At 38.2% G+C, this 25,256-nt stretch overlaps 1 pseudogene across 1 annotated transcript; it reads left to right on the forward strand.

The window, feature by feature from the left end:
* Positions 1–5,452: 5,452 nt before the first annotated feature.
* LOC147455110 (uncharacterized) lies at positions 5,453–23,937 on the forward strand (annotated as a pseudogene). The gene is made up of 3 exons (XR_015188297.1): positions 5,453–5,894; positions 22,737–23,650; positions 23,721–23,937. The product of XR_015188297.1 is annotated as an uncharacterized LOC147455110 (transcript).
* The last annotated feature ends 1,319 nt before the right edge of the window (positions 23,938–25,256 follow it).

The raw sequence follows: 25,256 nt of genomic DNA on the forward strand, positions 1-25,256 counted from the left end.
AACACTGAGCATCAAGTTGTAGAATGCTCCATCTTGACCTTTGTACCGTCTTTGGCTTGGTTCTCCAATTAGACTGGCTTCTATTGGTTTTCTATTGGATCTTGAAATTCTAGCTCTCGACTATAGATCTGACCACTGTAATCCATGTAGAATGACCCTGGTTGCATATGCACTAAATGTATGTTTTGCGACCTTGTGCAGATTTGTGGATAAACACTTCGGGTTGATTTTTTGCACCTCTATCTGCAGATCATCTTTGAGCTTGCAATACCTGGCTCCACTGAAGTCTGTGAACATCTAGGAGTTCTCTGAATCTGGTTTTACTCTAATCAATAGGATCTTGGCTCCTATGCTGCTTTTGCTGTTTATCAAGTATCTATGATCTTTTGAATTTGTATACAAGACTTTATCTCCATTATAGCCATAAAGCTGTAAAATCTACTATGTTGCACTTGTACTTGTGTTACCACTGCTACTGGCTTGCTCTACTATACTTGAACTCTCAGCTTGAGATGAGTCCATGTCGACTGGTTCTGTAAAAACTGTCTCCTAGCAAATTTTGGTATTGATTAGCAAAAAAATTTACTGCTTGGGTTTGATAAGACTGCTTTTGCCAAAGTACTTTTGGCAGTTGATTTCTCTTAGACTCACAAGAGTTGATTAACTCTAGCTTGAAAGTGTCAGAATTGATTGCAGCCTTTGAAATGATGAAAATCTAGGCCTTGAATAACCTAACCTGCAGATTAGATTGTTATCCGTTTTTTCCACTTGACTTGAATTCAGCTCTTGTCAAGCTCCCAATTCTTTGTCTGCAACTTGGTTCTTCAATCTAAGCTAAGTGAGTCAGCAAATGAGAATTCCAAATTCTATCCTTGCAAAGAGCTAAAGGACTAATCTGCAACCTGAAAACTGAGTTATCATGTATTGATTTTGATCCGATGGAATCCAAACTTGACCAGTGACCTTGTATTATGTTTCTCTAACAATGTATAACCTCAAAAGTCCAAAATCTTGTTTCTGGGGCTCAAAAGTAAATAATCTCGATTATTTACTTTTCTTAGTTTTTACACTTTTTAGGCTTGTTTTGCCATGTTGTGGTCTCTGGACAAGTTTGGTTGAGTTTGATCAAGATTTGTCGAAGTTATCAACTGTTTAGTGTCCGCAAACTCTGATGCCAAGAATCTAGCTTAAATCTCAATTTTGTGATCCAAATTTCACCAAATTTGATTAGTGGAGTCTACTTGATGTGCTTGACCATGTGGTATACTCAGTTGTGCAAAATTTCTCAATTCTAGAGCAAATGTAAATAATCACGATTATTTACTACAGGGATTTCTTTTATTTTTTTAAAATTAATTTTTTTCTTCTTTTTTTTTCCCCCTCAAAAGTAAATAATCACAATTATTTACTTTTGGTAATTTTCTTCATAATTTTGGTCAATTGAGCATGTACACTTGTTTAACACATCAATATAAACCTATGAGTCAAGTTTCACTGAATTTGAACAAGATTTACCAAGTCACACTCAAGTTCTCGACATTTAGTACAGATTTTAATTTTTATCAAGGTTTTGGTTTATTTTGTGATCCAAACTTCATGAGCCTTCACAAAAGATTTTTGCAATCATGCTTAGAGTCTATCGTATCAACCTTGGTAATTTTTGAGCTAAAAGTAAATAATCGCGATTATTTACTTTTGACCTAAAATGAAAACTTTTTTCAACTTTTTCAGTGGACAGTCTTTTTATTATCTATTTTGAGCCTCTAAGTCAAGTTAAAACTTAATTTGAACAAGATTCATCAAGACAGACACAATTTCTCGACAATTAGTATAGATTTCAGTTTTTGTCAAGTTTTTGGCATGTTTTGTGATCCAAACTCTATGAGCCTGCACAATAAAGATGTTTGTAATCATGAATAGATTCTCTGGTATCTATCTTGATTAGTTTTGAGCCAAAAGTAAATAATCACGATTATTTACTTTTGACCTAAAATGGATATTTTTTTCAACTTTTCATTGGATAGTCTTTTTATGATCTATTTTGTCCTCTGAGTAAAGTTAAAACTTAATTTGAACAAGATTTGTTCAAGTTATCAACAGTTTTCTGTTCGCAAGCTCAGTTTTCAAGAATCTAGCTTAAGTCTGAATTTTGTGATCCAAATTTCATCAAAATTGATTTGTGTGGTCTACTTGGTATGCTTGACCTTGTGGTATACTCAAATGTGCAAGATTGTCAATTTTTGAAGCAGACGTAAATAATCGCGATTATTTACTCCAGCTAAATTTTTGTAAGTTTTTGTCCCAATCTTGACACAAATCTGTTAAGGAACTTAACTTAAGGTCTCCAGCCAAGTTTCATCAAGTTTGGATAATTGTTGGTCAAATGGTCATCAGTTTTCTGTCCGCTGACTAACTTTGTAAATTTGGTCACAATTTTCAATGCAATGATCCAAATCTTACCAAATTTGGTTTGTGGGCTTATTACAACATAGTAAAACTAGTGGTATGCTAACTTAGTCAAAAAAGTTGAAAAATGGGGGAGATGTAAATAATCGCAGTTATTTACAATTGGCAACTTTTTGCATCTTTTTGGTCAAGTGGTCATGTACACATGTTTATCACATCAATATAAGCCTATAAATCAAATTTCATCAAGTTTGAACAAATTTTCTCCAATTTACACTCAAGTTTCAAAAAGTCAGTACAAACTTTAGTTTTTACCCAGTTTTTTGTCAGTTTGGTGATCCAAATATTTTGTGCCCTTGTAAAAGTTGTTTGTACACATGCAATGAGTCACTGGTATGAGCCTTGGTCAAATCTGAGCTGAAAGTTAATAATCGTGATTATTTACTTTTGGCCCAAAACTGACATTTTTTTGAACTTTTTCACTGGACAGTCTTTTCATGATCTATTTTGAGTCTATGAATCAAGTCAAAACTTAATTTGGCTTAAAATGTCAAGAAAAAGTAAATAATCTGAGTTTTGGCCAACTCTTGAAATTTTTACCTCAAAGTGTACTTGAGCTTACCCACTGGTTCATACAACTTTTAGGCTTACTCTCCAATTGGATTGAGTGGTTTGAAGTCTTTTCATGCTATCTCTAGTAGTAGGCCTAAAACTCTGCAACTTCACATAAACAACTCACAGATGATTCATTTGGAGTGAGCAATGTTCTGAGATCCCACCTCGGATTCTACTTACCCTACTCCTAGGTTCTACTGCAATTGGGTTGTGGAAAGTGTCTACAAACACTCGTTTTCTTGTTTTATCCTACAATCCTAAAGGCACTCAGCAAGTACGATTACTTCCAAGCTACCTCTACACAGCAAAAGACGACACTCTTAAGCTATGCGATTTTTAAAAAAAAGTTTTACTCTAGGTGAACCTAGAGGAAGTTAATAGACAACTACACAAGACGCTCGTGTTTTCCCTAGTTTAGGTCTATTCGTCCCCGGCAGCGGCGCCAAATGTGGGATGCATGTCTAACCTCACAATCCTATCTTATTGCAGTATTAGTGAGAACCACGATTAAATTGTCAATCCATGGGACGAAGTTGACTCGACTAGTGCATAGAGACTACAAGAGGTTGTCAATCTCTCAAAAAACAACTAACAGATCGCATCTAACTCAAGCTACACTCACATGATTGAAATCACCAAAAGCCAATCGCTCATCGGCAAACAAATCACATCCGTTACAACATCCAAATGTAACGGAACTTCTACGACAAGTTTATAAGACCTAAGCACACATGCTTATGGTCTCAAATCCCACTTTAGGTCAAGATCCAAAATTGCGATTATTAACAGCAATGGATTTTTGACCTAGTCGTTTTTGATCCAGAATGCATCTAAATGCTTAGCAATGATGTCCCAATACCCCGCCTATGCTTAGTTTTTTATTTGAAAGTGTAAATTCCTAGTTATGATGAAATTAGACCGCGGGTCGGGGACGCCAAAAGCTACGGATTATTGTGAACTGCTTCTCTCAATGCGTAGAGCTCTTACCTACTGTTGCACTACAACAAATACGATTGCAATGTGACAACCGGGGAGGGAGTAGGAAGCGCGAGAAGGAGAGGAGTGAGCGCCGTTAGCTCACGCTGTGTATTTCATTATCCAAAACTTAATAATAAACTTTACAAAGTTGGCTTTTATACCTTAGCCAATGTCTAAAATGTGTAATGTCCGACGCCCAAGAGCTTTGAGGCTCCACACTTATTGTATCTGCAACCCAGTTACTCTAAGTGACCTATGCTTTACACCCTGGAACTCTTATTGAGCCCGTAACACGTTACAATTACAATACATGGCCATTTTGGAAAAATGTGAAAAGTGTGTAACTCCAATCTTCACTGCTTCTTCATATTCATCTTCGATGCGCATTCATAAAGCTTCGATCTTTAGCAACTCTTGTTAACTGAACTCGGCTCAGTTAATAGGCGGTAGAAAACAATAGGGAAAGGCCCGAAGGGGGGGGGGGGGGGGGGGGGGCATTAGGTATTTACCGTGCATTGAAGAGTTGGTTTCCAACAAGGTTGAGCGTCCGCAATTGATACGAATAGAATGTGTGTGTGTGTGTGTGTGTGTGTGTGTGTGTGTGTGTGTGTGTGTGTGTGTGTGTGTGTGTGTGTGAGAGAGAGAGAGAGAGAGAGAGAAGAAGAAGGAGAGGAGAGATGGACAAGGGAGAGAGAGGTACATAGAGGGTGTGGGAGGTAGATTAGGGAAGGTTAGCAAAGTCGCAAGTACAATGGTAGAGAGGAGAAGGTCTGAGTATGCCGCAAATATGTGGCATACTTTGTCCTTCTTTCTTTTTTTAGGTGCCAATGATTACCGCGGATATTACCGCGCTTATTATCGCGTAATGTCATTTCAAATGGATACAAACATATCCGAGGTAGCAGGGGGATACAAACCACCCCCCTCTACCCTTAGATTACCATAATTTCATACATAGACTTTTTTTTTTTTAATATATTTTTTGAATTGACAGTATTGAATATTGTTTACTAACATGTACTTAAGTAATTAGCATATGTTTATTTGTAGCACTTTTAGAGGTTTTTTTAATGAGTAACATATTCTTTTTGTACTATTTGCGATTAAAAATTAAGCCATTTAGTATAAGTACTAATTGCACTTTATTCTAAAAATTTGTAGCACTCATTGCCCTTTATTCTCTTTGTATTTTTAGTCATTTCTCTCTTTTTATTGAAATATATAATTGACACTATTTTCTCTAATTAATTGTTTATTTTTTAGGACAAATATGGTTAAATATATTTTTTTAAATTATAATCTCTCTTTTGTGCGTATGTAGGACGACTGGGATGATCATGGCCTGAAGGTGAAGGTGAAACTGAAGGTGATCGGTGGCTCAAGGACAAAATCCCTTGTCCTTGCTCCAAGTGCAAAAGAGCAATCCCTCGCTTGAGACGCATTGTTTTGGATCATGGAGAACGAAGGTCTTTGGCGTCCTCGAAAAAGGGCTCGGAGATATGAGAGCTCCACTCACCCCTCGCTTGAGGAGGTTCCCCATTGGTTTGTGTTTGGTGGTGGTGCACCGGTACGCAATGCCAAACGACAAGGACAAGAGCTGTTGGATGAATTAGGCGTGGTGCATGGTGACCCTGCCACTAGCTCTACTTCAATAGCTCCTCCTCTGGCATCTCACAAGCACTTTCAGCTAGAGGATGAGCACATGTTCAACATGTGTGATGAGTTGTTGGCTCATGGATCCAACGTGTGCGAGAAGGATTGTCAACTGTGCACTCGACAGGCAGCGACAACAAAGGACAGATTGCTGACGAGTGTCCAAACACCTCTTTATGATGGTGCACAGTACTCGGTGCTCCGGGCATTCTTGGAAGTCCTCAATTTGAAAGTGAAATTTGGTTGGATCAATGCAAGTGTAGATGCACTCCTTTAGGTAAGTTCGTTATATGCCTTTTTATACATCTCTCTTGCTTCATGGTGCCTCCTTGCAATTGTATTAATACGCTTTTTGGTTGTAGTTTGATAGGAAAAATGTGCACTCGACAGGCAGCGACAACAAAGGATAGATTGCTGACGAGTGTCCAAACACCTCTTTATGATGGTGCACAGTACTCGGTGCTCCGGGCATTCTTGGAAGTCCTCAATTTGAAAGTGAAATTTGGTTGGATCAATGCAAGTGTAGATGCACTCCTTTAGGTAAGTTCGTTATATGCCTTTTTATACATCTCTCTTGCTTCATGGTGCCTCCTTACAATTGTATTAATACGCTTTTTGGTTGTAGTTTGATAGGAAAAATGTTGCCAAAATATCACATGCCTCCGGATTTTCGACAAGCTAGATTGTATGTCACTGCACTTGAAATGGAGCATGAGTGCATCCACGCATGCGTCAATGATTGCATACTATATTGCAATGAGAACACACATACTACCTCATGTCCCATGTGCGAGGAAGCACTCTATAAGACCGGAGTGAGCGGGGAGCACCTATCCCGCAAGGTATTGAGACATTTTCCATTAATCCCTCGCATTCAACACATGTTTAAAAGCAGGTCTATCATGGATCTTCTCACGTGGCACGCCAACCACCGCTCAAATGATGGAATGAGGCACATCCAAAATCAATGGCCAGTGTTTGGGTTGGAGCCTCAACACTTGAGGCTTGGGTTATCAAGTGATGATGTCAATCCCTTTGGCACTAATTCTACTTCATGGAGCACTTGGCTTGTGGTGATCCCTTTGGCACTAAGTCTACTTCATGGAGCACTTGGCTTGTGGTGATCGTCAACTACATTATTCCACCATGGGAGACAACCAAGAAGGGCGATATACTTTTTTCCTTTCTTGTGCCAGGGAAGTACAAAGTGATGAATATTGATGTCTACCTCGAGCCCCACCTCAAGGAGTTGGAGGAGTTATGGAGAGGTATCCCTATTGTAGATGTCTCACTTCCAAAGGGGGGGAGAGAAGACATTGTGAGGGGAATCCTTATGTGGACTATGCACGACTATCATGGGCTTGGAGATATTTTTGGTATCTCCCTTTCCCTTCTCTCTCTATTTCTCTCACTCTAGTTTGAAGCTTCTCTATAACGATATGACATGTATGCAGGGTTATCCACATCGGGCGACAATGCATGGCCTACTTGCGGGCCATCATTGGTGATAGAGAGGCCAGATGCTTTGTGCAAGGTAATCTATCCAAAAAACCATTGTTTCTTACCCCAAGTTCATAGCAAGTACAAGGCTCCAACAAACGGGAAGGCGTCTCTAAAGCTCACAATGGAAAATTGGGCAACTATTAGGGAAGAGCACTACAACAATAATCCGGCTCCGAGTACTCCACCAAAAGGTATGTCAAGGTATTCCATATTTTTAAGGCTTTCATATTGGAAGGACTTAAAAATACAAGACCTCCTCTTGGATCCCATGCACATGGGAAGAACACTACAACAACAATCCGTCTCCGAGTACTCCACCAAAAGGTATGTCAAGGTATTCCATATTTTTAAGGCTTTCATATTGGAAGGACTTAAAAATAAAACACCTCTTCTTGGATCCCATGCACATATTCAAGAATGTAGCCCACCCTGTGGGACCACATTATTGGAGAGAAGGACTCATTGGGGGCGAGGGAGGATTTGAGGGTCTTGAAACGTCTCCCCACCTCTATTACTCCACGAGGTGCCGCCAATGGGAAGATTGACAAGAAAGTGAGGGATGCTATTTTTAAACTTGGAGAGCTAGTAAGGTACACCACAAGACTCCACTCAACTACACTTTTTATGTACACAATAACCTCAACACTTAGTGTATTCTTGTGCGTTTTCTGAGCTCTAAGGAAATTGAAATAGATGTTATCCCTGCTGCTCAAACACTTACAGCAGAAACTGTGTGTGTCATTAAGGATGCATTTCCTGGATCAGTTCTTCTTTGTCAAATTAACCTCTTGATTCACGTGGTTGAGGAGATTTCTATATGCACAGTATTGCACGCACGATGGATGTTCTTTTTAGAGATATTTTTTAAGACTCTCAAAGATTTTTTGCGGCTACGATCTCAACTAGAGGCATGCATGGCCAAAGAGTGGATCCTGCAAAAGGTATTTGTTTACATCTCAGAGTATTTTGGCATAAGTTAATTCCTCAATGCCTCGCATGTGGTCATACAAGGAGGATGCAACGATGACTTCACACTTGCCAAGTGGAAAGGGAAAATTATTTAACATGGATATGAATCTATCTCAAGTGGTCAATAACTTTTGTATTCTCAATGCAAAGGTTATGACCAAGTGGGTGGACTTGTGGACAATGGCAAAGGCAAGGCGTTTGCAGGAGAGAGAAGCATGAAAACAAGTACATGGAGGAAGGAGGGGACCCTTAGTTCCTAGACACCTTGCATGTTTCCCATATCTCAATAGTGCGGAGTGGATTCATGAGAGATTGAAGCAAAAGCACCTGAAGAAGACATCATCGACAAAGAATGGGAGTATGCACGGGGTTGCGTACCAAAGGTAGAGTACTCGTATACCTAAACCATATTGTATAGTTTTTTCTTGATTATATCTTTGTAATTGATAAAAGATATTTTTCTATTTTGTAGTGCCTTTCTTTAGCTCTATGTATCCAAAGGGTCATCGCTTTTGTATGCGCCACATCAGCTGTGGGACGCATGTCTAACCTCACTATCCTATCTTATTACAGTATTAGCGAGAATCACGACTAATTTATCAAATGGGACGAAGCTGACTCGATTAGTTCATAGAGGCTACAATAGGTTGTCAATCTCTCGGAAAACAACTAACAACTCGCATCTAACTCAAGCTACACTCAAGTGACTGAAATCACCAAAAGCCAATCGCTCATCGGCAAGCAAATCACATCCGTTACATCATCAAATGACATCCAAACGTAACGAAACTTCTAGGACAAGTTTATAAGACCTAAGCACACATACCTATGACCTCAAACCCCACTTTAGGTCAAGTTCCAAAATCACAATTATTAACAGCAGTGGATTTTTGACCTAGTCATTTTTGACCCAGAATGCATCTAAATGCTTAGCAATCATGCCCCAATACCCCGCCTATGCTTAGTTTTCGTTTTAAAAGTCTAAATTCCTAGTTATGATGAAATTAGGCCACGGGTCGGCGACGCCAAAAGCTACAAAATACTGTGAATGGCTTACGTCAATGCGTAGAGCTCTTACCTGCAGTTGCAATGCAACAAACGCATTTGCAATGTGACAACCGGAAAGGGAGTAGGAAGCGCGAGAAGGAGAGAAGGGAGCACCGTTAGCTCACGCTGTGTATTTCTTATCCAAAAACTTGATAAAATCTTTACAAAGTTGGCTTTTATACCTTAGCAAGGTCTAAAATATGTAATGTCAGGCGCCCAAGACCTTTGAGGCTCCACACTTATTATATCTGCAACCCAGGTACACTAAGTGACCTATGCTTTACATCTTGGAACTCTTATTGAGCCTGTAACACATTAAAATATTACAATCGCTTGAAATAAATTGGGAATTTATAATACTTGACCATTTTGGGAAAATGTGGAAAATGTGTAACTCCAATCTTTATTACTTCTTCACTTTGATCTTCGATGTGCATCCGTTCGTCTTCAATCTGGTCAGCTTTTGTTGACTGACGTTGACTCAGTTAACATTCCCCCCTTCCTATTTTAGTGCCTGTCCCCGGGCACTGTTGAAAAAGTGTCCTTGGAGGCTGTGGATGGTTTTGATTGGTTGTTAATGGGCTGATCTTCATTTTGTCATTGGATTTGTTGATGAGGTTCAATTTGCTGCAGCATCTTCATTGGTCTGAATAGTCAATTTTGAGAGATGATGTTGCATTTGTCCGTTGTAATAGCATAATGATGAGACAGCTGTTTATTTATAAAAAGTATATACAAGGGAAGTAGAATGATGAGGTTCTAAATTAGGGTCTAATACCTCGATGACCAAAGGGAAAAAACCCAGTGGGAAAAAAGTGCCTTTGGTATACGCGTATTATTGGAGTACTTATTAGCATGGAAAATATTAATAAAGTACTCAAGGGATTATTTGTTGATAGATATGTAATTAGAAAGGTAGCAAACATGAAAGGGTAGCATGATGGAACATTGGTTTGCCTGCTGTAGTCCACTCAAGGTGCATAGGTGACAGCAAACAAGAGTGTCTAATGCATATGTTCGATGGTGTGACATCCTATTTATGCATACACAAAAATGCATGGAAAGCAATATGCTGTGCAAGTAAAATTTTGAGGGGTTCTTCAGAAAGATGGTGTAGCTATAAAAGCATATGCATGGCTTTGCAAGCTGGAACCCCTTTAAGAGTGGTTTTCATTGACGAGGATATGTGCTCTCATCTTACTGTGCATTGTGCGTGAGTGTTGGACTCTACGACACTCCACCAATTGTAAGTTAATAGACTTCGACTCTTATGCTCATCTCATCCAGCATGAGCAACACGACTTAGATATGCTCAACTCTTCTAGCTTGAGTGTAAGCCTAATAATAACGACTCTTAGCATAGAGTTTAATATGACTTGAAGTTTTGGGACTAATGCTTTGCTCATTTTATGGCTCAGCAGCCCAACTCTGACTATGCCAAAGGGTGTTTTTTGCACTCTTGCGACTTGAGTTTTTACATTCTTGTGCTTACTACAAACATTTTTTCAGGTAAAAGTAAGCTTGAATCCTCAAAAAGAGGATTAGTGAAGGACCAAGTTGGCATTGAAGGTTTCTTTTGCCATACCTGTTTTATCATCTTTGAATTTGCATTCACGTTGGTTGTGTTGTCCTTCTTTGACTGTGAAGGCTCCCTTATCTATTTGACTTTCCAAATAGGCCTGGTGATAGGAGTCTTTGATGTTGTTGTAGGCCTCTGTTCACTGTCAGCATTTGGCTTTTGACTAGGAGCATTGAAAGACTTAGGAATCCAAATCTCTCGATGGCCTTTGTATCTCCTTTGTTGAATTTAATTTGCTCAAGGTTTTGTCAAGTTCTTGAGATCTTCATGCAGGTCTTGGGTAGTTGCAGTTGTCTTGTGGTTGACTGGTAGCCAAATCTTTGTATACCCTGTGTAGAATCCTTGTCCAAGAAGAACATTTTTTGAGATCCATCTTTGTTCTGTATCCTTTTGTGAGTCGTGCTAGACTTCAGCATCATTCAATGTTGTTCTGTTGTGTACTTACTTCTTAGGTATCCTAGGATATTGTCGAGGTTGATACCTTGTGGGCCTTCTTTCTTGGGAGTTACTTCATATGCTCTAACCTGTGGTCTTGGTACCGATATCTATTTGTTACCTCCATAGTACTCCTGTTCCTTTAAGCTCCATTGTGATGCTATCCATCCCATGTGTTTGTCTTTCTGTGTTGATTTCCTATCCTCAATCCAAACCGGATCATTGACTTTCACTAAATTGCTCGGAACAAGCACTTGCTTGACTTTCCTCTGCTTTCTTGAGTACTTTGGCTGATATATATTTGCTTTTCTGGGTGTCTCCTTAGAGGTTTCAGTTGCGTCAGCAATTGACTTGAAGTTTTGAAAGCTTGAAGGGCTTGAAGAAGCTGATCCATGAGGGTTCTTTGATGTAAAGGCATATGTTGTCACAACTTCTTTGCTAGTCGGTGGGAGTCCCACTTTAGCTTTACCTTTGTCTGCAATTTTGATCTTCATTCCTTCTAGCTTTTGTGGCATTTTTTGCTCCATAGCTATCGTGGTTGATATTTATTCTATTTGATCTAAACTTTCTATTGCCTGATTTGCTTTAATCTCTTCTAAAGTTCTGTTTGATGGAGATGAATCATCTTCAATAAGCTTTGCTTTGGCATCGATCTCCATTTTAAGTGTGCTTGAGGACTTTGTGTTGTCGTCCACGGGTGACCAGTCTTGGTCTTCATTCTTTGTTGTCTCATTAGACTGAATCCTATTTAGATTCTATATCTCTGACATCTTTTGGGCCATTGGCATTCCCATTATGATGCCATCTAGCGTATCTTTTGCTGTGATCACATGGAATTGAGCTATGATGATCTGTGAGCTTACTTCAATGGTGGTGGAGATGATTCCCCAGCATTCTGCTCGTTTGTTTCCTGATATGCTCACAAATTCAGGAGCATCTTTCAACTTTGGTTGGCCACATCTTTTCCAAGTGAAAAAAAACATGAGGTTTTTATCTAGCTGAAAATCAAGCTTTACTTCTTTTGACAACTTTTCTTCATTCTCACCAACAATGTTGCACTTGATTGAACTTGGTTGAACTTTATCTGCATTTTCTTTGCTTTGACCACCTGCTTCCATGGATGTTGGCTCGTTTTTTTGTAATATTGTACCTTTTTCTTGCAACTGTTGAGCATTGTGTTCCTGCATTTGAGTAACTTTTGATCTTAGAAGATCCACCGTGCTTTTTGGCAGAATCTGTCTCTTCGAAGAAAATTTTGATTGGTGACCTTTGTGTGGCCTTTTGGACTTTAGCTTTCATTGATTTTGTCTTTTTATCACCTGTTCTGGTAGCTTGAGGCTTTGCATCATCTTCAAATAGTCCTTGACTTCAGGTTTAGCATCCATAGGGGCTTGTACAAGGTCATGAACTTGTTGATATTCGTTACCATGTGCATCTTGATATGCATATGCGAGCTTTGTCTCATGCAATTTCTTGAGCACTGTGGGATTTGTCGGCTTTTGGCTTTGACATGTGGAGATCAACTGAAACTTTTATCCTTGATGATCTTCATAGAAGAATTTTTCTGCAGATTTTGATGGGATCTGTGTCAGTGAGAAACTTCCAACAACCATATGATCTTCCAATGGTTTTTGCTTTGTAGGGGTCTGCTGGCTAGAAGTTCTTGGGCTTCTAACTGGTGTAGCATTTTCTGGTACTAGAGCTGAGATTGATGAATTTGCAGCTCCCCCCTTCCTAGGGTGATCACTATAGCCTACTTCATTGTGAGAGCTCAAAACTATTTGGCTCTGGTTGAGTCTCACCTTTTGGGATTGTGAAGGTACACTTTGGGTAGCACTGTTGATGTTTGGCATCTGTAAACCTTCTGCATAGTTTCCTATGTATCTCCATGAAACATGACAAATTATTCCCCAAGTCAAGTTGTAGATAGCATTATCTTTGCCTTGATATTGTCTATCCCATGGGTCTCCTATGATATGAGCTTTTGTGGTTTCAAGATGCAAGGCATCATAGATGCTAGAATCTCGTCTATATCTACGATTGTTTTGGTCAAAGTATATGCTCGTTTGGTCACAACATCGAAGCTTGATTTTCGATGGAGGAGAGTTTGTCTCTAAACAAATTTTTGAGTTCACTCGGGTAATATCCTTCAGCTCTAGAGAGGATGGACCTTAATATATTCTTTCCTCTGAAATGAACCATCTTTTCTGATATATCACTGGACGCACTTCTATGAGCTGGTATGTGGGCCGTTCAAACACTGGTTGATCCTTTTTGTATAGTTGCCCTTTTTGGTCCGCATAGTGTGCATATGAATTATGTGTACCATATAATGCTAACATCATTATGTTTGATGTGTCTCGTAGACTCGTGAATGATTGCACACTTGTGTCAGTGGATGCAAAATCATTTGCAAACCTAACAGTCTTTTCACCCTTTGGTGATCTCGACACCTTTACTAAATTCATGCAAGAATTTTTTGTTCAAAGAATCAATTTTAAGTTGTTCGTGTGCCTGTGCATCTTTATGTTGATTTTGTACTTGTAGTGTTTTGAATTGTGCTTCTAATGGTAATGCAAAATCATCCAATTGCATTATAAATGACGGGTTTGAAGCACTTACATCGAGATTTGAATTTCCAATTTGCTCTACAGCTTGTTTGGTAGTTGATGTATCCCTGTTGTCAGGATTTCTTGGACAATCTTCAAAAATATTGTCCACCTTTTCGTCCATAATCTGAGCAATACACCATGACTGGTGGTATTTCATTTGCTTCTGTCATGTCAAGCTCTTAAAGAGGAGCTGCTGTTTTTGTGCTTGCCAAATTGTTGGCATCTTCTTTTAGAACACCGAGCATCAAGCTGTAGACTGCTCCATCTTGACCTTTGTACCGTCTCTGGCTTGGTTCTCCAATTAGATTGGCTTCTATTGGTTGATCTGTTGGATCTTGTAGCTCTGGTTCTCGATTGTAGATCTGACCACTGTAATCCATGTACAATGACCCTGATTGCATATGCACCAAAAGTACGCTTTGTTGCAAAGGCTTGTGCAGATTTCTAGATAACCACTTGGGTTGATTTTCTGAACTTCTATATGCACTTCATCTTTGAGCTTGCAATACCTAGCTCCACTGATGTTTGTGAACATCTGGGAGTTCTCTGAATCTGGTTTTACTCTGATCAATAGGATATTGGCTCCTGCGCTGCTTTTGCTGTTTATCAAGTATCTATGGCCTTTTGAATCTGTATACAAGACTTTATCTCCATTGTAGCCATAAAGCTGTAAAATTCGCTCGTTTGCACTTGTACCGATGTTGCCATTGCTACTAGCTTGTTGTGATGCACTTGAACTCTCAGCTCAAGATGAGTCCATGTCGAGACTGGTTCAATAAAATTTGTCTCCTAGCAGACTTTGGTATTGATTAGCAAAAAAAATTCTGCTCAAGTTTGATAAGACTGCTTTTTCCAAAGTACTTTTGGCAGTTGATTTCTCTTAGACTCACAAGAGTTTATTAACTCTAGCTCGAAAGTGTCAGAATTGATTGTAGCCTTTGAAATGATGAAAATCTAGGCCTTGAATAACCTAACCTGCAGATTAAATTGTTATCCGTTTTTTTCACTTGACTTGAATTCAGCTCTTGTCAAGCTCCATTCTTTGCCTGCAACCTGGTTCTTCAATCTGAGCTAAGTGATTCAGCAAATGAGATTTCCAAATTATATCCTTGCAAGGAGCTAAAGGACTAATCTGCAACTTGAAACTGAGTTAACATGTACCAGTTTTGATCCGATTGAACCCAAAATTTCCTCTATGGCCTTATATTATGCTGGTTTAACACTATATAAGCCCAAAAGTCAAAATTGAAGTCTCTGGATAGTAGAAGTAAATAATCGCGATTATTTACTTTTGCTAATTTCTGACACTTTTTGGATTGTTTTGGCAAGTATACAACTTTTTAAATCCCTTGGGCAAGTTTCAACAAGTTTGGATAAAATTTGATCAAGTTTACCCACTACTCCGTGTCCGCAGACTCTGATTTCGAGAATCTAGCTTAAGTCTCACTTTTGTGGTCTAAATTTCACCAAATTTGATTTGTAGAGTCTACTTGATGTGCTTGACCCTATGGTATATTTAGTTGTGAAAAAATTTTCAATTCTGGAGCAAAAGTAAATAATCGTGATTATTTACTTTTGGTGATTTTTGGTCATCTGAGCATGTAAACTTGTTTAACACATCAAGATAAGCCTATGAGTCAAGTTTCACTGAATTTGAACAAGATTTACCAAGTCACACTCAAGTTCTCGACATTTAGTACAGATTTCAGTTTTTATCAAGGTTTTGGTCTGTTTTATGATCCAAACTTCATGAGCTTTCACAAAAGATGTTTGCAATCATATTAAGAGTCTATGGTATCAATCTTGATCAGTTTTGAGCCAAAAGTTAATAATCACGATTATTACCTTTTGACCTAAAATGACAACTTTTTTTAACTTTTTCCCTAAACAGTCTTTTTATGATCTCTTTTGAGCCTATGAATCAAGTTAAAACTTAATTTGGACAAGATTCATCAAGTCAGACTGAATTTCTTGACAATCAGTACAGATTTAAGTTTTTAGCAAGTTTTTGGCTTGTTTTGTGATCCAAACTCTTTGAGCCTTCACAAAAGATGTTTGCAATCATGATTACAGTCTATGGTATCAACCTTGGTCAGTTTTGAGCCAAAAGATTATAATCACAATTATTAAATTTTGACCTAAAATGACAACGTTTTTCAACCTTTTTTCCTAAACAGTCTTTTTATGATCTCTTTTGAGCCTATGAATCAAGTCAAAACTTAATTTGAACAGGATTTATCAAGTTAGACTCAATTTATTGACAATTAGTATAGATTTCAATTTTTACCAAGTTTTTGGTCTGTTTTGTGATCCAAATCTTTTGTGCCTTTACAAAAGTTGTTTGTACACATGTAATGAATCACTGGTATCAACCTTGATCAGTTTTGAGCCAAAAGTTCATAATCGTGATTATTAACTTTTAACCTAAAATGACAACTTTTTCAACTTTTTCTCTAAACAATCTTTTTATGATCTCTTTTGAGCCTATGTATCAAGTTAAAACTTAATTTGAACACGATTCATAAAGTTTATCAACTGTTTCGTGTCCGCAAACTCTGATTTCAAGAATTTGACTTAAATCTCACTTTGGTGATCCAAATTTCACCAAAATTGATTTGTGGGGTCTACTTGCTATGCTTGACCTTGTGGTATGCCCAAATATACAAGATTGTCAATTTTTGCAGCAAATGTAAATAATCGCGATTATTTACTCTGGCAAATTTTTTACAAGTTTTTGTCCCAATCTTGACACAGATCTGTTAAGGAACTCAACTTAAGGTCTCTAGCCAAGTTTCATTTTTGGACAATTTTTGGTCAAATGGTTATCAGTTTTGATCTGTCCGCAGACTGACTTTGCAAATTTAGTCACAATTTTCAATCCAGTGATCCAAATCTTATCAAATTCGGTTTGTGGGATTATTACAACATGGTAAAACTAGTGGTATGCTGACTTGGTCAAAAAAGTTGAAAAATGGGACAGATGTAAATAATTATGATTATTTACAACTGGCAACTTTTTTCATCTTTTTGATCAACTGAGCATATACACATGTTTATATCACATCAATATAATCCTATGAATCAAGTTTCATCAAGTTTGGACAATTTTTTTCCCAATTTACACTCAAGACTCAAAAAGTCAGTACAAACTTTAGTTTTTATCCAGTTTTTGGTCAGTTTGGTGATCCAAATCTTTTGGGCCTTTACAAAAGTTGTTTGTATACATGCAAGGAGTCAATGGTATCAACCTTGGTCAAATCTGAGCCAAAAGATTATAATCACAATTATTAAATTTTGACCTAAAATGACAACGTTTTTCAACTTTTTTCCTAAACAGTCTTTTTATGATCTCTTTTGAGCCTATGAATCAAGTCAAAACTTAATTTGAACAGGATTTATCAAGTTAGACTTAATTTATTGACAATCAGTACAGATTTCAATTTTTACCAAGTTTTTGGTCTGTTTTGTGATCCAAATCTTTTGTGCCTTTACAAAAGTTGTTTGTACACATGTAATGAATCACTGGTATCAACCTTGATTAGTTTTGAGCCAAAAGTTCATAATCGCGATTATTAACTTTTAACCTAAAATGACAACTTTTTCAACTTTTTCTCTAAACAATCTTTTTATGATCTCTTTTGAGCCTATGTATCAAGTTAAAACTTAATTTGAACAAGATTCATAAAGTTTATCAACTGTTTCGTGTCCGCAAACTCTGATTTCAAGAATTTGACTTAAATCCCACTTTGGTGATCCAAATTTCACCAAAATTGATTTGTGGGGTCTACTTGCTATGCTTGACCTTGTGGTATGCCCAAATATACAAGATTGTCAATTTTTGCAGCAAATGTAAATAATTGCGATTATTTACTCTGGCAAATTGTTTACAAGTTTTTGTCCCAATCTTGACACAGATCTGTTAAGGAACTCAACTTAAGGTCTCTAGCCAAGTTTCATTTTTGGACAATTTTTGGTCAAATGGTTATTAGTTTTCTGTCCGCAGACTGACTTTGCAAATTTGGTCACAATTTTCAATCCAGTGATCCAAATCTTATCAAATTCGGTTTGTGGGATTATTACAACATGGTAAAACTAGTGGTATGCTGACTTGGTCAAAAAAGTTGAAAAATGGGACAGATGTAAATAATCGTGATTATTTACAACTGGCAACTTCTTTCATCTTTTTGATCAACTGAGCATATACACATGTTTATATCACATCAATATAAGCCTATGAATCAAGTTTCATCAAGTTTGGACAATTTTTTTTCCAATTTACACTCAAGACTCAAAAAGTCAGTACAAACTTTAGTTTTTACCTAGTTTTTGGTCAGTTTGATGATCCAAATCTTTTGGGCCTTTACAAAAGTTGTTTGTATGCAGGCAAGGAGTCAATGGTATGAATCTTGGTCAAATCTAAGCTGAAAGTTAATAATCGTGATTATTAACTTTTGGCCCAAAATGAACACTTTTTTGAACTTTTTCACTAGACAGTCTTTTCATGATCTATTTTGAGCCTATAAATCAAGTCAAAACTTAATTTGGCCTAAACTTTCTAGAAAAAGTAAATAATCTGAGTTTTGGAAAACTTTTGAAAATTTTACCTCAGGTGGAGCGCATTAAGAGAAAAGATCAGTCAAGGTTGGAGAAGAGGAACCTTATGGGATTGGAGAGCTATAGCCATGTGCAATAGAATCTTCTATCAAGGGTAAGATGACTATAGAAGTTTTGCATGAAGCTGGAGATTTCATTCGTCTAGAAATAGGTTGGAATGACCCTATAGATTCTTTGTCACTGCATGCATACATTGCCAAATATTAAGCCAATGAAGCCGTTGTTGAGGAGAAACGTAGGCGTGAGAATGGGGATGAAGGACCTTCAAAAAGGGCCACAAGGAGTGGAGGTAGAAACGACACACTGCCTCCTAGATCAAGTTCTCCACAACAAATGCCTACCCCTGAGGTTCCTATGCAAGAAGCCTCTAAAGAGAAGAAGAAGGAAGCAACAAAATCCAAAGCAAAGGGTCCGGCCTACAAACTCCAATCTAATATAGAGGTAGTAACGGATCTCAAAAGGATTTTGGAAGAGAGGATTTTGAACAGTAAGGTGGAATTTACCTTGAGTGAGGTCCTTGGCATAGCAAAGTGGGAGTTCTATGAAGAAATAATTGATATTATAAAGAGAAAGCGACAGTCTCTTACTGAATCTGTCCATGTATAGGGTGAAGGAGAGACTTTAAATTCACAGGGTGTACAGGTCTATGGTGAGCAAGGTGAAGAAATTGTTGTTGGATGCTACAAGTCTAGGGGAGGAGTAAAACACGTTCGCTTCTTGGATAATGAAGATGAAGTCGACACCACTCACAAGAGTTCTACTTGAAGAGTCACTGGGCAAGAGCAACTACTGAGACCCTAGTAAAAGTTGGAGACTTACAAGAGCCATACAATGCGTTGATAGATCATGGGTCAAAAATTAACCTCATGTCAAAGAGTCTATATCAAAAAGGAAAATGGCCAATTGATATAAATCATGGATGGATGATTTGTGCAGCAAACAACTCATCAGGGGAGCTGTACAGAGGTTTTCCAATGAGGTAACTATAGGGGATGTGAAAGATGACTAGAATTTCTTTCTATAGGATATGTCTACATACCCTCTTATCCTTGGGCATCCATACATCACTTCTACTCACATGGAAACCAAGGTGATGGATGTTGGGTTAGCTTATGCTAGAATAAGGAGCTAGGATGGAAAGCGTGCAGTGCAGTTCATTACTATTTGTGTGGACAATGAAAGGAACCGTGAAAGTCTTAGAGAGTAACCCTTGCCAAAGACAAACAAAGAATTCAAAGACTACAGGGATGTGAGGGGTTTTGGCCATGTACCATTAAGAAACTTGTAAAATTTCTCATCTTTTGGTCACACCAAGCCTCCAAAGTTGATGGACCAGTACATTTTTATCAAAACAGTCATTTCTTACGTTTTGTTGCATAAAAATAGGATTAGGGATTTTGTAGGACTTGAGATAAATTCCCTAGTTAACTTCAATGGGTTGGTGATCAGAACATATGATTGCTTCTCACTCACTATTTTTTGTTTTGCCAAAAGAAATAGGTACAAAAAAGTTGAATTTTTACCATTCTGCAAACCTATCATTAAAGTTTCTATAGCCACGCTCAATACAAATAATATTATATGCATGTTTTTTTAGTTCCCTATTGTCCTTTAGGTTCATAAGGAGCCATGGAGCATGTCAAAAGAATAATACATCTCTTACCAAGGGGAATCTTGGGGACAAAGATGAAGTGCTAAATACAGCAAACATGAAAAAACTGGGTTCAACATTATGAGTTGTAGAATCCCATAGAAACTATCAATATCTAGCCAAATTTGATCCTTATGACTAGATATGGTTACTACCTACAAAATGCATGTAGTTGTCACAAGAAACTAACAATATTGAAAAAGCTATACTTGATATACTAGAATGTCTCGTTTTCTTCTATAATTGAAAAAATCAACCATCGTTGTCTACTATGAAAAATAGGGTATTAGGTACCCCAAAACTCAAGGAATATTAGCTTTATGTTACAATATGCGACATAGAAAATCAAAACTACATTTGGATATCATGAAAGCCACCAAAAAATCATAAAAGAGCTAAAATTGGCTAAAAAACAGGATTTGATCATTTTTGTAATTTGGTCATAACTTACAACTTTAACATTTATTTCTCCCTAGAAGCATCAGGACATGTTGAAGACTACTAAAGATAGTTCTCTAGCATTATAGACCTCACAAACATGAATTCTAGAGTGGTATAGTTGCAAAAAGTTGAAAAAAGACAAAAACAGGACCCGTTTTTTCACACAGTTTAGGTTGTGAAATGTTGTGCAAGGACAAGGTTAAAGATGGAATTGATATTCCAAAAAAATGTCGAGTTTTTTTCAACTCATGAGACAACTTTTGAGACCGATAGCACCTCAAAATCCATTTTGAAACTCTTGACATAATTCAAGGAAAATGGTCACTTAACAGGACATAAAAGTGTCCCAGGACATAAAAGTGTCCCATTACCAACCTAGTGTTAAATGCTACCATGTACATAGTGTGATATATGCGAAAACGGATGCCATGGTTGCAGGCGTGTACATAACTTGTCGGGCAGGCAAGGTCGAGATTGTGGCACCATTGCATGTTTTATCACATTAAATCATGCCTAATTTTCTTTAGGAATGTACAATGTCAATTTCTTCGAAGTGGCACGCTCGTTTTGCCTAGAAAGTTCAATGGGAGCAATCTTGGCCAAAAATAGCAGGTTTTACGCGTGGGCGTAAAAGACGTGTCCAAAGTGCTTACCAAGAGGAAAAATGAGGTTCAACATTAAATTTGAGCTAAAATGGAATTTTCCACAAAAACAAGGATTTTCCCAGCTCGTTTGGACATTTACCGACAAAAGGGGGGTATTTTTGGGCAAAAAAGGGATAAAAATGGCCATAAAATGATTAAAGATAGTCTAAAAATAGCACAAAACGGCTCAAAATGCCACATCAATGATGGTTACATCATTGCTCAAGTTGAGAAGGAACTTATAGAGCCAAGAATGAGCTCATTTGGACAGATAAGCAAGGAGATACAGCCATTCCAATCCAGGGTGCTAGTGCAGTCCCGTGTTGATTCCTCTACATATTCAAGGCTGTGAGACCTCCAATTAGGGTTTCTCCTCCTCAAATAACTACTTGGGCTTCTCCAATGAAGTTTTGAAGCTTCCATGAAATGGTCACGACGAAGAATCGAAGCGTCAATTTAGGGTTTTTAACAGGTCGAAAGAGCGGTATTCATGCAATTGGGAGTGAGGCTAATCTTCACACACACAAGAGTTTTGAGTTAATCTTGGTTCTTTTTCAAAGTGGATCTTTCATGGCTGGAGTTTTGTTCTTTTTGAGGTGTTTCTAGCTTCAAATCATCTACGTCTTGCTTGATTTTGCTACGAATCCTCACAGTTAGAGGCTTGGCGCTTTCCTAGCTGCACTGGGCACTTCTTGACAGCCCACGCACGTGTGCACGCAAAGAGTGGCTAGAAAGAAATACACCTGAGGGAAGTTAAATCACAAGGATCATATACAATCTAGCAAAAGCAACTCCATAGCGGCGAGAAGCAGTGTCAGAAAAAAATGGGGGTCAAGTGTATTTTAACCGGCTGAAATTGTACAATTCCGGTTAGATTTTGCCCTTGGCTTTAAGAAAACCGGAAAATTTGCATAAGTTTTAGTGTAATTACCGATAAAAGCTTCTAATTTTGACCAAGAAACTTGGAGAATTTCAAGGTTGCCCTTATTTTCACTGGTTAGCCTTGGCAAGAAGCGTTACAAATCCAAACACTAAAAGACAAACTACTCACCTAGAGTACCAAATCCAACCTCCGAAAAGACACGTTATTATTGAATTGCCTCTGCGAACTGACTCTAGGAACCTGTGCGAAGCTGCAAGCTGCCACTGCGAACATGCTTTTATTACTCAAAAACTTTTCACGACAGCACTTTCAGCTTTTTATGGCATTTTTTTTAATAGCTTAACAACTTTTCACGGCATTCGTTTTGTTTACTTGTTTAAATTTTGACTTAATTTTTGAATCATGTGCCACGTGGTGGCTTGTGTGAGCAGATAGAGGAAAAAGAGCCTTTGGCTTACCAAGTAATGGCGTGGTCACGCGGGGCTCAGTTATCAGTAACTTGTAATTGAGCCTCACGAAATGTAACTGCGCCTAAATAAGCATAGTAGCAAATTTGCAAGCATAGTAGAACTGAGCCGACACAGTTACATGCGCGTGACCACAATGCAGGCTGAGTTATCCATCCAAATAACTGATAACTGAGCCTCGCATGACCATTGCCTAAACACTATAAACCCTGAATCCAAAACTTGGACGTAACGTCAAGAATCGAGAGAGTGGCTGCGTCGGGTGTTGGCGAAGGTGATTCGACTTGAGCATGTCTCTAAGCACCCTTGTGCAGAGCGCCTGAATGCCGATGAGGAGAAATGGCTACAGCAAGAAGATGTTACCGCCATTCTTGGCATCACAAAGGGACCCGAGCAATCAAACCTCAAGTCCTTCAAGCATGGGCAAGGCTTCATCAGATCAATTCCCTACTCTGAGGTATTCCCTCATGGCGCCTGCAAAACCGAGGAGTTTCGGGTTCAATCGTTCATGCATTTACTGGATGCAATGATGCGAAAGCCCTATTATATTACAGTGAAGATCGATGGCACGTCTGCAACATATGGCTATGATGAAGGCCGTGGGGGTCTAGTCGCATGCTCACGAAATTTCATGGTGGAGCTTGAGGGAACCCTCATAGGGGAGTTGGGTAAGACCTATGGTTTAGTAGAAAAGCTTAAGGAGCATCCCAACTTGGTAATCCAGGGAGAAGTCTATGGGCCGCCTATGAACAAGAATCAACTAGAGACTCACGAAATCAACTTGGCTGTGTTTAACGTCTATGACAAGGAGGCTTCCTTATGCAGAGATGGTGGCAACAAGCCAAATGCTCGAGCTGCCCATGGCACCACTCGAAGAAGTCGGGAACGATTTTCAATACACCTTCGACCTGCTTCTTGAAAAGGCAAAGGGATTCTATCCAGGTACGAAGAATCAGAGGGAAGGCCTCGTATTACGGTGCCAAAAACAGTATTACGAGAAGGGTTACCTCACCTTCAAGGTTCTCAACAATGACTATTTGTTGAAAGATGATCATTAAACCACTTTCATCATCATCATCATCGCAGTTGTGAGCTGTGCTTTGCTTGAAACTTACATCCTCCATCAAATCCACATCCTCATTGTAGCTGAAAGGTATAGTTTTCTCTGTTTTTCAAAATGTTTTTGTTGTCAAAGGTCTTTCCTGACCACTCACACTCATCAGTTTCATTAGGAAGAACCCAGCGTCCGAGATTATCTTGCATAATTGGTTTTCCTACCAAAATCAACGATAGCAAAGGTATGTTGGGCTATGTACTAGCTAATTCGGGGATCATGAGAAGCCTGAAGGCCAATAACCAAAACCTGTTTCTTCCCTACAATGAGCAAAATATTATTCATACTGTTGCGGGTAAACTTTACACTTGCAAAATTGCCGCATAATCAAGAAGAGCATAAACAATTTTGTTGCTGCTATATGAGAGAGAGAGAGAGAGAGAGAGAGAGAGAGAGAGAGAGAGAGAATGCTTCTTACCTTGATACAATGTCCTACACTCTTTGTGTTTGTTGTGGTAGTAGAGATCCTTACCATTCTAAGGTACTGATTCCAGACTGCAAGGCACTTAGGATCAAACTATTGTATCCTCATATATATGTGTGGTGTGTGGTATGTTACTCTCCTTGCAATAGAAGACAATATATTATTCAACCATTAGTTTTAAGTACCTATGGGATAATTGTGCAAAGAACTAGTCACATTTATGCACTTTCTACCCTAAGTGAGCATAAGTCATACAAGATTGCTAGATGACTTTGCAGAGGTGCGGGAGCTATCTCATCTATTAAAACAATCAACAAAAGACAAACCCTCCTTTTTGTTAGCACGAGACTCCTAGTGTTAGGAGCAACTTTGGACTTCTAGTTTAGAAGCGAGTAGATATTTGTAGAATACTTGGGAGAAATACTTACATTTGATATTGAAAATCTCCCACTTGATACACAAGAAGTTTTGGACAAATTCTCACAATAATTCCCACATTGTGACTTACCTCAACATCATGAGCTTTTGTGAGGGAGGCACCGCATACCTAGCTAGGTATGCGGTGTCTCTCGAACAGAAGCTCATGATGTTATTCATTGTATGAAAAACACTGGAAAAGACTTCGTTTTCCTACATGAGAAAATTTATAAATCTTCTTGTGATAGCATATGCTAGTATCTACAACTCTTTAATTTGTATTTGAAAGAAGAATTCGGTTTAAATAATGATTAGAGGCAATGATGAAGAGGACGTCATAAGGAGTGAGCATGGTATCTTGACACATTCTATTTATTGATTCTTTTTGCATGTGTTCCTTGGTTTTTTCTTATATGGTCTACTAACTTTTTTAATATATGCAATTTAAGGATTGCACCAAAACAACAAACCAACCATCCACATGTAACCCTCCTCCTAGCTATCTACCCAAGTATTGGCCATGTGTATTAGGCTAGTTATAAAAATAGTTTGTACTTTATCAAACATGCCTTGGTATATTAGCCCATTCAATTCTTTCTTTTCTTTGAATGTCAAATGAATAATGTACTCATAACTTAGTGACTCCAAAGATCTCAAGTCTTCATTGGAATCTCTCTCTCTCTCTCTCTCTCTCTCTCTCTCTCTCTCTCTCTCTCTCTCTCCCTCCAATTTCATTGTATGCACATTTTCTCTCTATTCACATTTTCTCTCTATTTGATAGAAATTACAATTAGTAATCATGAA

The sequence above is a fragment of the Adiantum capillus-veneris genome, chromosome 6, assembly GCF_014529385.1.
Source record: "Adiantum capillus-veneris isolate H3 chromosome 6, ASM1452938v2, whole genome shotgun sequence".
Lineage (NCBI taxonomy): Eukaryota > Viridiplantae > Streptophyta > Polypodiopsida > Polypodiales > Pteridaceae > Adiantum > Adiantum capillus-veneris.